The sequence below is a fragment of the Hemicordylus capensis genome, chromosome 1 (assembly GCF_027244095.1).
Source record: "Hemicordylus capensis ecotype Gifberg chromosome 1, rHemCap1.1.pri, whole genome shotgun sequence".
In the NCBI taxonomy this organism is placed as follows: Eukaryota; Metazoa; Chordata; class Lepidosauria; order Squamata; family Cordylidae; genus Hemicordylus; species Hemicordylus capensis.
Window position 1 is genome coordinate 23,980,302 of NC_069657.1, and position 14,385 is coordinate 23,994,686.

Consider the following 14,385-nt stretch of genomic DNA (forward strand, 5'->3'; position numbering starts at 1 on the left):
GCAGCTGTCCCAATCTCATCGAACATGCCCCCTGCTCCATCCTAACAAGAGAGCCAGACACATCCCTGTGAGCAGCCTGGCACAAACCACTAAAACAAAACACAAAACGAAAATGAAAACTGGAGAACCTTGAGCATAACCTCCCCTCAGACCTCCCCCTCACACTCAGCCTGCCACCTTTGGCGGCTGGCTTTGGTGACCGCCTACAGGCAGACCACCTACCGGCACTCCGGCCAGCGGCTGCACCTCTGGCTTGCCTCAGTCCTTTTAACTCCTCATACCCTACACAGCTGGACTTCGTCAGGGCAACCAGGCCTGTGGCTCAAGCTGGCAACAGGAATTAGAGCAGCCGGTCTTCTCTGCTGGTCAGGGCTGAATTATATTTATGCTAATAATATAACATATTCCCAATTCACAAGAGCAGAGCATACACAAGAGTGGAGTGGCACCCAGCTCAGGCACCCAGGGACATTTGCCTCCATTAGAGCTACTCAGGAGCATGAATTGTCCTAGGCTGTTGGGTGAGGATTTAAAGACAATCTTTGGTTAAGTTGTGTTTGCTTTGTTTTGTTTCCCCACCAAGCTGCATTTTATGTACTGGGCTCTCCTGCTTTGTGAAGCAATAAATAGTTGAGTTGACAGGAGAAATCTCATGTACGTATTGGCAATACACAAACTCTAACTACCTCCGGTGGTGGCTGGTGATTTCTGGGACTGGGGAGGGTACTAGGCAGGGCAGGTGATGGTTGGAGCCACAGCTAGTGAGGGGTGGAGCCAATTGTGGGCAGCTGTGGAGGTGGTGCCAGGACTAGGTGGTTACCTTAGCAGTACCTGGAAATGTACAGATTTGTAGCTAATTAGTGGGATCAAAATGCAAACACGCACACAAATCTCAATTGCTCATCAGCAGAGATACAGAGAAATATGGAAAACATCTGTAGCTTTATAGTGCTTAATAGGACTACAGTAGTGTGTATATTTGTATCTAACCAGGCAGGATCACAGAGAGAGAGAGAGAGAGAGAGAGAGAGAGAGACATGAAAGGAACTGTACAAGCCACATGTAAAGCACAGATCAGCTACAAAAGGCTGCTTCTGTGGAGAGTAAATGCCTTCTGAAGTCACCAGGGAAGTGCTGTCTGCCTGATTATTTCAACAAGTTGTTCTAGTAAGAACTAATCAGCCTACTTTCCTTTGACTGTCTCTACAACTGGACTAAATTTGGTTCAAATTGAGGTTCACAAGTTAGATCTCTTGCACCTCAAATGTTCATGCATCCACCATCTTGGATCAGAGTGGATGACATTATTACAAACTATACCATTGAGGTATCCCTGTGTGTCACTCACTACAATTGTCTCAGATTTGGTTCAAATGAGTTAGACAGCCCTCAGATTAGTGCACTTGTGCCTCAAAAGTTCACACATTAACCATCTTGGAACAAGGTGGATGGCATCATCACAAACTACACCACTGGGACATCTCTATGTGTCCATAAAGCTGTAGCAAATTTGGTTCAAATCAGTTAGACCGTCCACAAGTTAGTGCACTTGAGCCTCAAATGTTTATGTGTCCACCATCTTGAATGGGGTTGGATGACATTGTCACAATCTACTCTGTTGAGGTGTCCCTTTGTGTCCCTACAGCTGTAGCAAATCTGGTTCAAATTGGTTAAGCGGTTCACAAATTAGCCTGCTTGCACCTCAAATGTTCATGCGGCTGCCATCTTGAATTGGAGTGGATGATGTCACACACCACGCCATTTGGGCATCCCTATGTGTCCCTACAGCTGTAGCAAGTTTGGTTCAAATGGGTTAAGTGGTTCACAAGTTAGCCAACTTGCGCCTCAAATGTTTACGCGTCCACCATCTTGGATCAGGGTGGGTGGCATAATCACAAACTACATCATAGAGGTGTCCCTTTGAGTCACTCACTGCAACTGTACCTAATTTGGTTTAAATCGGTTAGACAGTTCACAAATTAGCCGACTTGCAGCTCAAATGTTTACACATCTGCCATCTTGGATTGGGGTGGATGGCATCATCACAAACTATGCCATTGAGGTATCCCTGTGAGTCACTCACTGCAACTGTACCTAATTTGGTTTAGATCGGTTAGACAGTCCACAAATTAGCCTACTTGCACCTCGGATGTTCATGCGGCCACCATCTTGAAGTGGAGTGGATGACATCATCACACACTACACCATTTGGGCATCCCTATGTGTCCCTACAACTGTACCCAATTTGGTTCATATTGGTCCAGGCATTGCAAAGTAGATGGGGGTGGGAAACGCATGCGTGCGCGCGCGCACACACACACACACACACACACACACACAGAGAATACCAGGTGATCTCATAAGCGTACTGGAAAGTAGACTGAAAATGAATACTGCTAATGAAGAGGAAGAGGAAGAAAAGAAAGAGCCAGAATGGTCCAGTGGTTAAGGTAGTGTGCTGGACCAGACTGTGGAAATCCAAGTTTAAATCCCCATCCAGCCATGAAACTCACTGGGTCACTCTAGGACAGTCACTTATCTCAGCATAACCTTCCTTACAGGGCTGTTTGGAGGATAAATATAGCCATGTGCACCACTCTGGGCTTCTTGGAGGAAGCACAGGCTATAAATGAACAAGCAGATAAATCTATACAAGCCACAAGTAAATTAGAGACCAGCTACAAAAGTGGAAAACAAATGCATTCCAAAGTTACAAGGGCAGCTCTGCCTGCCATCTCCTGTAATTTAGAGGACACCATGGGAAGCAAAGATGCATGGTGAAATTTCTCCCTACTCCATGCCTGGTGAACAGCTGAGTGCCACTCTCTGCCTGCCTTGGGTGCCCACCACTTAGCCTGGGAGCCCATCCTAGCAAGCAACATTTTAAAAAAAAATTGAAATCACTTCCTTGATCCTTACCCAATGAACCATAACCCCTAGTGGATATGTTAATGTTACAGATACTGGCCACAATCCAGAGAAAAATCTGGTTAGCTCTCTGCATAACAAATGGATTTTTAAAATTATTTTCTTTGTAACAAAATCTATTCCTTCTCTACATACACCACACACACATGGAAAGCCACTTATGCAATTATTTGAAAAGCAATTTGGACTCAGAAATCTATGGATATACCTTAAAAAAAACTTCCTGGTTTCTTATGCCAGTTTCTAATCTAATTAGTCCAGTCATAATTTCCTGTTCCTTCCAATGTTTTGTGGCATGTCATTTTGGGAATGGGCCATAATGCTTTGCATATTAATCAGAGAGCAAGGAAGAGAAAAAAGAGCTTACATTCCTCCCCTCCAAACAAACACAAACAAAAAAGCCAACAAAAGATCAGATCTACCAACAGACTGCCCTCTAATCAAAATGGTGATTGGATTCTTCGGTTTTATAGCTGCTACACACACACACACACACACAGAGAGAGAGAGACACACACACACGGGACTCTTAAGTAGATTTAGCTAAAGATTGATTCTGCAACAACTATATTTTCTTCTCCCCTTTCCCTCCCTATTCCTCTTGACTCCTCCCCCACACTCTCTACAGGATCCCCCTTGGGACAAATGTCCAAACAAACAAACTGCAAATTATTACTGGATAGAATAAAAGTAGTTAAAATTAAAAAAGATTCACCACCCTTTGAGCACTCCGATTGGCTGCTTGAGCAGTCAATCAGCTTGGTGCCTTCTGATTGGTGCTGAGGGTGTTTTAATCTCCGCCCACCTCCTGAAAACAAAGGCAAGCCTTGAAATTGGCTCCTGCCTCGTTAATATTCAAATTTGAACAATTCTGTGTGTTCCTATTGGTGTTTACAAAATTCTGATACCATCGGCCACCATACATAAACACTGGAACCAGTAACCCCTGGTTCTAATGTTATGTGAGAGGGAGAAAATTTTCTCTCTATCCACTTTCTCCACACCATGCATGATTTTATAGACCTTTATCATGTCTCCCCGCAGTCATCTTCTTTCTAAAATACAAAGCCCCAGGTGTTGTAGTCTTGCCTCATAAGGAAGGTGGTCTAGGCCCCTGATCATCTTGGCTGCCCTCTTCTGCACCTTTCCAGTTCTACAATGTCCTTCTTTAGATGTGGTGACCAGAATTGTACACAGTACTCCAGGTGTGGCTGCACCATAGTTTTGTATAAGGCCATTATAATATTACTAGTTTTGTTTTCAATCCCCTTTCTAATGATCCCTAGCATGGAATTGCCCTTTTTCACAGCTGCCACACGCTGAGTCGACATTTTGAACGAGCTGTCCACCACAACCCCATGATCCCTCTCCTGGTCAGTTACCAACAGCTCAGATCCCATCAGCATATACTTGAAGTTGAGGGTTTTGTCCCAATGTGCATCACTGTACACTTGCTAACATTGAACTGCATTTGCCATTTCATCGCCCACTCACCCAATTTGGAGAGATCCTTTTGGAGCTCCTCATAATCCATTTTGGATTTCACTACCCGAAAGAGTTTGGTTTCATCTGCAGATTGGCCACCACACTGCTAACCCCTGCTTCTAGATCATTTATGAATAAATTAAAAAGCACCGGTCCCAGTACAGATCCCTGGGGGACCTCCCTTCTTACTTCTCTCCATTGTGAAAACTCTCCATTTATACCCAACCGCTGTTTCCTGTTCTTCAACCAGTTAGCAATCCACACATGTACTTGTCCCCTTATCCCATGACTGCTAAGTTTCCTCAAGAGTCTTTGACGAGGTACTTTGTCGAAAGCTTTTTGGAAGTCTAGGATACTATGTCAACTGGATCACCTTGATCCACACACTTGTTGACACTCTCAAAGAACTCCAAAAGGTTTGTGAAGCAAGTTTTCCCTTTGCAGAAGCCATGCTGGTTTTCTCCCAGCAGGGCCTGTTGTTCTATGTGCTTTACAATTTTATCCTTGAGGATGTTTTCCATCAATTTGCCTGGAAATTTGCCATTAAGCTAACTGGCCTGTAATTTCTCTGATCGCCCCTGGATCCTATTTTGAAAATCAGTGTTACATTCGCTACTTTTGTACCTGGTTTAGCTTTTAGGTACACATTCTTCAAAGAAGTTATCGGTGTATATACACGATCAGTCCGAGAGGTATGAGAGGCAGGCAAATAATCATTTTTCTGTAAACTGTGCACAAATAACATTCTCAAATTCTTCATCAAATACTGAGTTCTTATAGGGAATTCATCAGGGGGTAATATACATGCATAATTATTAAAGTGGGGACAGAACAACCAACCCACAAGTGTAAAACTATAGAAAGGACTTTAATTTGTCTGACAAATTGTGAGAAATGTATTGGTTTTAAACTGAGTTCTGTTTGCTGGCTGTTTTGTTCCCTTCTGGTTTTCTTTTTTCTTTTTTAGTTTTAAGTGTTTATTGTTTCAAGACTGTCAGCATTTCTTTGTCACCAGAAAAATTGACATTTTAAAAGGATTGTGGAGCATCTTAAGTTACAAGGCAAAAACAAACAAACCAGCTGTAGCAAGACTCACATTTGGCAAAATTGATTTTGAAATAAAGCAAAACCTTCAAGCTGAGCATAGATGGGTTATTGGGAATTAAAGCTTTGCTGTCTCAGACGCAAGATCTTACAAGCACTTAAAGTTAGAGCTAGAAGGTTTAATAGATTGATCAGTTAGACTAAATGAGCCTATCAAAGGATCAATCAAGTTGCATATTTCTTTTTATTTTTTCATGTAAAATACATGTACTTACGAAAACTGCAGCTAGCAAGAACCATCTCTAGAAGCATTCTCTCCTGTGTTAGAGAGAAGGGGGAAAATCTTTTCTAAGGCAATGGTTAAAAGGTTAATTTGTTTCCCTCCAAATTACCTGCAGGGTTGGTGGAGGCAGCAAGCTCCTCTGTCTCTGGGGGAAGAAATAACAGCAAATGACTGATGACTGGCACCTAGCAAGAACCCAGAGGGAGGAGCTATTACAATATCTCCAATCCTTATTGGTTGAGTGAGTGGCTTGACTGAAAGCAGAGTGGAAAACACATTCTCCCTCAGTGGGGGAGTGTATCCTCTTGATTGATGGGTTGATCCTCCCACCTGCCTGGAGACACAGGGCCAATAGAAATTGAGCACACAGGGCCCCATGGGAGGATCCACCCCCTTGGACTCCAGTCTTCACCCTGGCTCATTCAGAGGAAGAGCTATCTTACCACAATCTCCTGTGTGAAGGTACCAAGTCTGAGGGGATGAAGAAGGTTTCTGTGAGAACTATCCTTATCTTAAAATCAGTACTAGGTGTTAGATGTAACTTTTTATTTTCTTGGTCTATCATTTTCCCCCTCTTAACCCTTGGATTCCCTGGTCCTGTTTAGTATCTGATAAACAAGAAGGTTTTAATTGTTAAATTGGAGTGTGCTTGTGTTGACTGAGGAGGAGTGCTCTGAGGAGAAACTCTCTCCCACTTGCCTACCACTTGTACACGTTATCCTCCAGCCACCCAAGGCTGAGATAAGTCAGGTGAGGCTAGACTTTACATAGACCCAATTACTCCTCACAGTGTCCTCCCAGTAGCGGGAGGTGGTGGCAGCAAACCAGGGGGACTGAGTAAATTGTTGGGGTGAGGTATGTGTGGGGCTCTTAGGAGCTAAGGTTTGCAACCCTCTCCCATTTCTCAGCAGGGATTCCTCCCCAATAAGTGTTTTTAGGATTGCTATCTAAAACTCATAGAGACTATTCACCTGATGGGAGGAAATCGGGCTAGCAGAGGTTAGCCCGATTTCCTCCCATTGTGAGAACCACTGGGCTGGGCTGCTAGCCCAGTAGTTCTTAAGCGGGTCACCCGCTTAAGTGACCCTGGCACTTAAGCCCGGCAATTAAACCAGCGAGCGCTCCGCAAACCCGGGTTTTCTGCTCGTGAGTTGCTGCGGCGTGGCTCCGCGCCATGGCTACTCATGAGGAGAACCCCGACCGGGAGGCTGAAAAGCAGCCTCCCGGCTCAGGGGTCTCTCCAGCATGCCCTGCGTGCTAGCACAAGGCATGCTGGAGCTTCCGGGGGCCACATGGCCCCCGAACTCCCCAGCCCTCGCCGGCTCCATAACAGAGCCAGCAGTTGTGTGGGCAGCCACTGCGGCTGCCCAGAGCAGACAGTCTGTTCGTCTGCGGGGAGAGCAGGCTAGACCTGCTCTCTCCGCTGACCATCCCCAGGTGGCTCCCACTGATCATGGGAACCATCTCATAGAGTTAATCAACATTAGAAAAATATAAGGGCAGGTTCAGACGACCAGCAGAAATTAAGTAGGAGGAAACCAGAGGTCCCAGTGGGTGCATACTCCTAATCAATCAATCATGCTTATTACGGTCAAAGACCAGCACAGGATAAGGTATAGATACAATATAATAAAATATATGCTAAATGAAATATAACTCTAAAAGCTAAATAAGTTGCATAATCTGCTAACCCCTGCTAACTTGGCAAAGAGGCACCTTTTAACTTGGTGATTCTCTTTTATTTAGCAGGGGGAGAGTAACTGGCCCTATCCACCCCCAGCACAGGACCTCCAGTGACTGTTGCTGGTGTCTGTCTTATGTTTCTTTTTAGATTGTGAGCCCTTTGGGGACAGGGATCCATGTTAATTATTTATTATTTCTCTGTGTAAAATGCCCTGAGCTATTTTTGGAGGGGCAGTATAGAAATCAAATCAAATCAAATCAAATCAACAAACAAATTCTCCCAGTGGAAGCTGAAAGTTTTCTGCATTTTGTGGCATCTGAACCTGGAAATGTTGGATGGACAGTGCTGGGAACCCTCTGCCACTCAACATTCACCCAACATTTGTAACTTTTGTTGATGTTGGGTGGAGGCAACAGGAAATGTGTGCAACTTCCAGCTCGTACTAGGAGTTCATGCTCACTGGACTCTCCTACTTACTTTCCACAGGTTGTCTGAACTGACCTTAAAAAACATAAAAAGAACATTTATTTATGTATTTATTTATTTAGATAACCTCCTGTATGATCCTCATTACACGTTGAGGTCATTCAGAGAGGTCCGCCTCCAGTTACCACAGGCTCGTCTGGTGGTGACTCAGAGCCGGGTCTTCTTTTTTAGCAGCTTTTTAGCTGCTCCTGGCCTATGGAATGCACTATTAGCAGATATCCCTAGTCTGGGCTCATTGTTGGCCTTCAAGAGAGCCCTAAAGACTTACTACTTGTTTCGCCTGACCTTCCAAGGTTTTTAAATTGTTTTTAAAGTATTTTTAATTGGTTTTAAATGGCTCGGAACTGTTTTAGATTTGTTCTAATATTGTTTTAACCTGTTTGTTCTAAATGCTGTTTGTTGTAGTATTCTACCTGTCGTGCACCACCCAGAGCCTTGGATGGGACAACATAGAAGTATAATAAATACATAATAAATGTATTTATAAATAAAATATAATATTATTATATAAATAATAAATTTATTTGTTTAATAAATGTGTATATCATCCACTACTGGAGTCTCTAGGCAGTTTAAGCATAAAACAAACTAAGAATAAAACAAACCAGGTATTTATCAGTTAAAACATAAAACCAGATTAAAATATCCATAAAAACACCAACTGACTAAAAAGCGTGGCTAAAGAGATGTGTCTTCAGTTGTTTCCTAAAAGTCAACAGGGATGGAGCAGCTGTAATCTCAGCAGGAAGTACATTCCACAGTCCTGGGGCAAGAGAAGGCACAGAGAAGGCCTTTGAGTTGCCACCAGAAGTGCTTTTGAGTCGCCACCAGATCGCCACTGTTGAATCAGGTACAGCATCCTGTTTCCCACAGGAGAAAGGCCTAGTTAAAAAATAAATCTTATTAAAAACACACACATTTTTTTAAAAAATTATGTTAATTATTTAACACACACACATGCATGTATCTTATAACATTATATTATAACAATCATGCATATAACATTACATATTAAAATATATTTTCCAATTTTCTTGGTTTTAATGTCACAATTGTCAAGAAGCAGGAACAGAGGTATCTACATTTTGAGCACAGCAGGAGAAGCCTCTTTTCTGCTTCTCTGTTCCACTCAGAAGTTGATAGGTAATGTTTTGAACTCCTCACCTTGACCTAACCTACCTCACAGGATTGTTGTGGGAGTAAAATGGAGCAGAGACTTGTTTGCACCCTGAGCTCTGTGGAGAAAGCTTTGGATAAACAAATGTAATCAACGATAACAGGGTGGTGAACATGTTTCAGTAGGAAGTATCGATATTAATCTATTTTAAGTATGTACCCTACAATAGTGAACAGGATAGAGGTACTCTCATTACCTACACAAAATCATAATCTTTTACTAGAGATGAATTAACTGGAAAAGTACTACCCCTAAGGCCCGTGCTCATTAAGTGGATTAGCATAGCTACTCTATTCACAAGCAGTCATCGTTAATAGTTTATTGTCGATGGCCATTGGCCAAAGTACATAAGCAATTTATGCGTGTACATAAAATTATTCTCCATTACAAAATTACAGCCATAAAAGATTTGTGAAGTTTAATGTGCCTCTCATTAGCACAGAATGAAGAAGGGGAAAATGGAAAACTATCAACTCTTTAACTGTTCTTAAAGTATACATAAAAAGTAGTTAAATGTGTTATTGGGTGGCCAATTTGGGTTAAATGATGTTGAATATGAACACATTGAAGGAAACGGATCAAAACGTTCTCCAAAGTCTTTGCCCATGCCCCAAGTGGTACTGGTTAATCCGCCCTATGTTACAATTCAACTGAATGGTGATAGGTAATTGTGCCATAATCTGACACAAAGGAAACTTGGGGTTAGAGTTGAAATGATTTTTTAAAAAAATGGCTTACATGATAGGCAGTCATCCATTGACGTAAGGGACCCACCATGGCTGTTGCACACCTGGAAAAGACAGCCCCGGCAATGTGATTTAAAACAGCTTCTTGGTGGTTTCAAAACGATGGAAGGAGCCCTTTGCTCCTGTCCAGAAGTGGGTTTAAGTCATTCCACGGCAGTCGCGTTGTGCTACACCATTGAGGTTGCTTTTCCAGTTGTGCAGCAGCCCTAGCAGGCCCTTTACATTAATGGAGGGCTGCTCATCAAGTGGGCCACTACATTTGATAAAACTGGGGTTTTAAATTCAAAATCTGGATTTTGCAGTTTGACCCGCTCTTTCCCCCCCAGCTCTTGCCAAAACATTACAAAATCTTTGCGGGAGAAATACAACTGTTTGTTTGTTTATGAAAATTGTTTGTTTATGAAAAACAAACAAATATAGCAAGTATGGTTTAACTGCAAAAATGTATTCCAGTCACAGAATTTGAACTCACTTGGCAGAGGATTTTGGTAGCTGTGCAGAATCTCAACATTCTGGGGCTGAGCAGAGGTGTAATGTTGCTTTCAGAATGTGGACATTGGCTCAAACTTTGAAGGAGGGAGTGGTGGGTAAAAAAATTCAAGAGAGTGGACTGTTTCTAGAGCCGCTTGCTTGAGGCAGGGTCAGTTCAGGTCAACTCAGCCTATGTGAAATTTGCAGCTATGACAGTGTAATACAATGAAACTATTCACTAAGGATGTGTGAATCAATTTGTACAAATCAATTTGTACCCAAATCTAGCTGATTCAGGTGGTTTGCAGGCAAAACAAATCACCTCTGTGGTCCATTAGCTAGATTCGGGTCCAAATTGAATCGTGCCTTATTCGATTTGAATCGATTCAAGTTTTCGATCCCTCCCATTAATTCCCCCAGATTCCCAGCTTTGGGGTTTTGTTTTGTTTTAAGTTAAGATCTAGCCCTTGAAGAAGTGGAGTTATGGAACAAAATGTCTGGTCACCATTTTTCAAGTGTTTAGATTCTTTGGTGTATAATCACTTTCCCACAATGAATCCCTATGAGGATTCATTACAGACCTTCATTTCTTCTATTCATTTTGACTGTCTTTTGGACAGTGCCAAATGTCAACTGCCATGTACCAACTTTACCCCCCTCCCACCCGCAAGGCAGTGTACTAGGATTTTTATGTACTAGGATTTATGTACTAGGATTTTTTCCCAAGTGTTTAGGCTCTTTGGTGTCTAATAACCTTTCCTTATAATGAATCCCTATGAGGATTCATTACACACCAAAGAATCTAAACACCTCAAAAATTCATAAAATATAAACTGAGTACCTTGTGGGTTGCGGGGTAGTTGGAACATGGGATGCCACTAATTCCCCACCTCCACCTGCAAAACAAGGGTTAAAATGAACAGAAGAAATGAAGGTGTGTAATGAAGACACCAAAGAATCTAAACACTTCAAAAATTCATTAAAAATAAACTGAGTACCCCAGTGTGTGTGTGTGTGTGTGTGTGTGTGTGTGAGAGAGAGGGGGGGGGCATGTAGTTGACACATGGCAGTTGACAGTTGGCACTGTCCAATGACAGTCAAAATGAACAGAAGAAACTCATAGAATCCTCATAGGGATTCATTATGAGGAAAGGTTATTAGGCACCAAATAATCTAAACACTTCAATATTGCTAAAAAAATAAAATTTGTACCTCACTACCTTGCAGGGGGTGGGGTGTGTAGTTGGCACGAGGCAATTGACAGTTGGCACTGTCCAATACAGTCAAAATGAACAGAAGAAATGAAGGTGTGCAATGAATCCTCATAGGGATTCATGATGAGGAAAAGTTATTATATGCCAAATTGTCTGGGCGCGTGGGGAACATGCCTAGCACAGGAGAAGCGGGAGTCTGTGGGGGAGGTAAGTGTAACCTGCCTTCCCCACAGCCCACTCTGGAGTCTTTCTTACCGGTAATGAGAAAGGGCTGAATATTTGAACATAAGCAGGTGATCTTTGGGGCTACTATGGAAAGGAATGTGTTAACTGCATGTTTCAAGGTTATGTACTTAGTGGTGGTTATTGTGTGATATAGCTGAACTGAATTTATGAGAAGTAAACTAGTGGTCTGGTGTCAGGTGTATCTTAGATATTTGGAACAAAACCCTCCTATCTGAAATGAAATTCATGCTGCCACCTGGTGTTTTACGAATGAAAAGGCCAAGGAAATCTTGAATTGTTCAGAATGAGATGTTCCATTAGTAATCCTAGGCAAAAGTTGGTAAAAACTGGGGGGGAAATTGTTATGCGAGTGAAAAACAGTGTAATGTAGTGGCTAGTGACGTGTGGAACTCATGTACCTAAGCCTGTGTGGAAGGGCTAAAGCTGAAACAATATTGACCCCTTCCTTGTCCCTTGAAAGGAGCCTGTGTTAAATCTGTGTTGGAAGGAAACTACAGGCAGCCACCATGGGGAAACTTGTGTCATGTTTATCCTGCCTCAGAGGAATACGAATAACGAATACGACCAATATTTATACACCACTTTTCAACAAAAGTTCCCAAAGTGGTTTACACAGATATAAATAAATAAATATGGCCAGGGGCGTAGCAAGGTTGGAGTGGGCCCAGAGACAAGATTTTAAAATGGGCCCCCCCTCACGGAAGCTCAGCTCATGAAGTAAAGAAATCTTAAATGAGGCTGAATAGTGGTAACAAAAAGCATCTATCTATCTATCTCCTATGTGCCACAATAGAACATCATCCTAAATTTTTTTAAAAAAAAAGTTTTGTAAATTGTGGATGATGCAAGTCATTTAATGCTACTAGAGAAAGACATGCTGTTCTGGTAGCTCCAGGTCTTAACACTCACATCAATTTTGGAGGATGAATACAACTGATGGAAGCCCGGGTGGGTGTGCGGCTGGGGGAGTCAGTCATGTGACTTGCCTCTGGGGGGCCCCCCAAGGCAGTGGGCCCCCAGACAACTGTATCCCCTTGCCCTATTATAGTTACGCCCCTGAATATGGCTCCCTGTCCCCAAAGGGCTCACAATCTAAAAAAGAAACATAAGATACACACCAGCAACAGCCACCGGAGGGATGCTGTGCTGGGGATGGACAGGGCCAGTTACTCTGCCCCTGCTCAATAAAGAGAATTATCACATTTTAGAAGGCACCTCTTTACTCAGTTAGCAGGGGATCAGTCCTCGGTTAGCAGAGGGCTCAGTTAGTAGGGAAGAGGCTCAAAGGGAAGGCGCAAGATTACCAGACCATCCTCCCCCTTTTCTCTCTTCCCTGGAGCCAGTGAAAGAAAAGTACAGACAAGCTGCATGAGGCAGAGAACCCAGATCTTAGGCAGGAATGGAAGTCCAGACAAGAGCTGCAGCATCTTAGGGATCAAGGGCTACTCTATGTCATCCAAGAATGATTTGCTATCTTCCCAGCCTCTTCAACCTATAAGTCTGTTTTAAAAAATCAAATATTAAAAGACGTCTTTAGTGATTTTCCTTTCAAGGGAAATCAATATCCAAAGTGTACTGCAAACCCTTAGAACCTTTTCGGTAATTTTTCTTTTTCTTTTTCGCAGAAATGTACAAAAGGAAACAAACTACAAACAAACACAGATAGAACTCATCTCAGAAACAATTAAATAGAACACTTCAATGTTTTGGACTGCTGCTTTGCTTTGTATTTCCTGCACATTTAGAATATTTGTAAACGTAATTGTAAAATAAAGATCCTTTTCAACTTTTTAGGTTTTATACATGCATGTTTTTTGATATTAATACTTTTTTAAAAAGGTAACCAAAGTTCCAAAAAGCAACATTTATAACTGGGATGTGCAGATGCTTTTATGTTTATAGTTATTTTCTTGTTAGGAATTAAATTGATTTTTTTCTTAGTTCAGTAGGGGTTATTTTTGTTTTGTTACCTTGAAAATTGTTTTTTTTTTTAAATTATTGGATAAGGCCAAGTTGTATTCAGTTTAATTAAATATTATATTGTACATATTTTCTGGAATTTGTTGTACAATTTGAATAGATTCATGATCTTTAGTTTCATTTGTTTTCATTTTTGAGTTTGATGTTTAAGTTTTGTATTATGGTCAGTAGACTGAAATAAATTTGGGGGTGGGGAACCTGATTTAATTACTGATTTTGAACTTGTCATTACTACAACTAATATTTCACTTTGACTCAGCAACTGGGCTCGATACACCTCCCTTCTCAAGGGATTCCATCTGTCTCAGCCCCTCAGTTGCCCGCCTGTCCTCCCTCCCTCCCTTCCTTCTAGCTGTTGTGAAAGGGAGGATGAGAGCCAGACATCAGCAGAAGTTGTACTACTTCCACACAAGTTATACTACTACAACAATAAGAAGAGGGGCCCTCCCACTAGTGTGCTATAGTCCCAAAGCCAAAACCTACACATTCAGGGAAATCATATTGTAGTGCCTGGGATGTACCACTTCAGAAAATCGAGAGGGTGAATTCAAGGGCTTGGGATGCTTCCTTTCGTTAAAAACACCTGTAGTTAGGAAACAGACAGGAGGACCCTTTTCTCTTATAGGCTAGCTTTCCAGGAA

At 42.1% G+C, this 14,385-nt stretch overlaps 1 long non-coding RNA gene across 1 annotated transcript; it reads left to right on the plus strand.

The window, feature by feature from the left end:
- Positions 1–6,021: 6,021 nt before the first annotated feature.
- On the plus strand, positions 6,022–13,951 carry LOC128339556 (uncharacterized). The gene is made up of 2 exons (XR_008313091.1): positions 6,022–6,234; positions 13,390–13,951. It is a non-coding gene; the product is annotated as an uncharacterized LOC128339556 (long non-coding RNA).
- Positions 13,952–14,385: the final 434 nt, after the last annotated feature.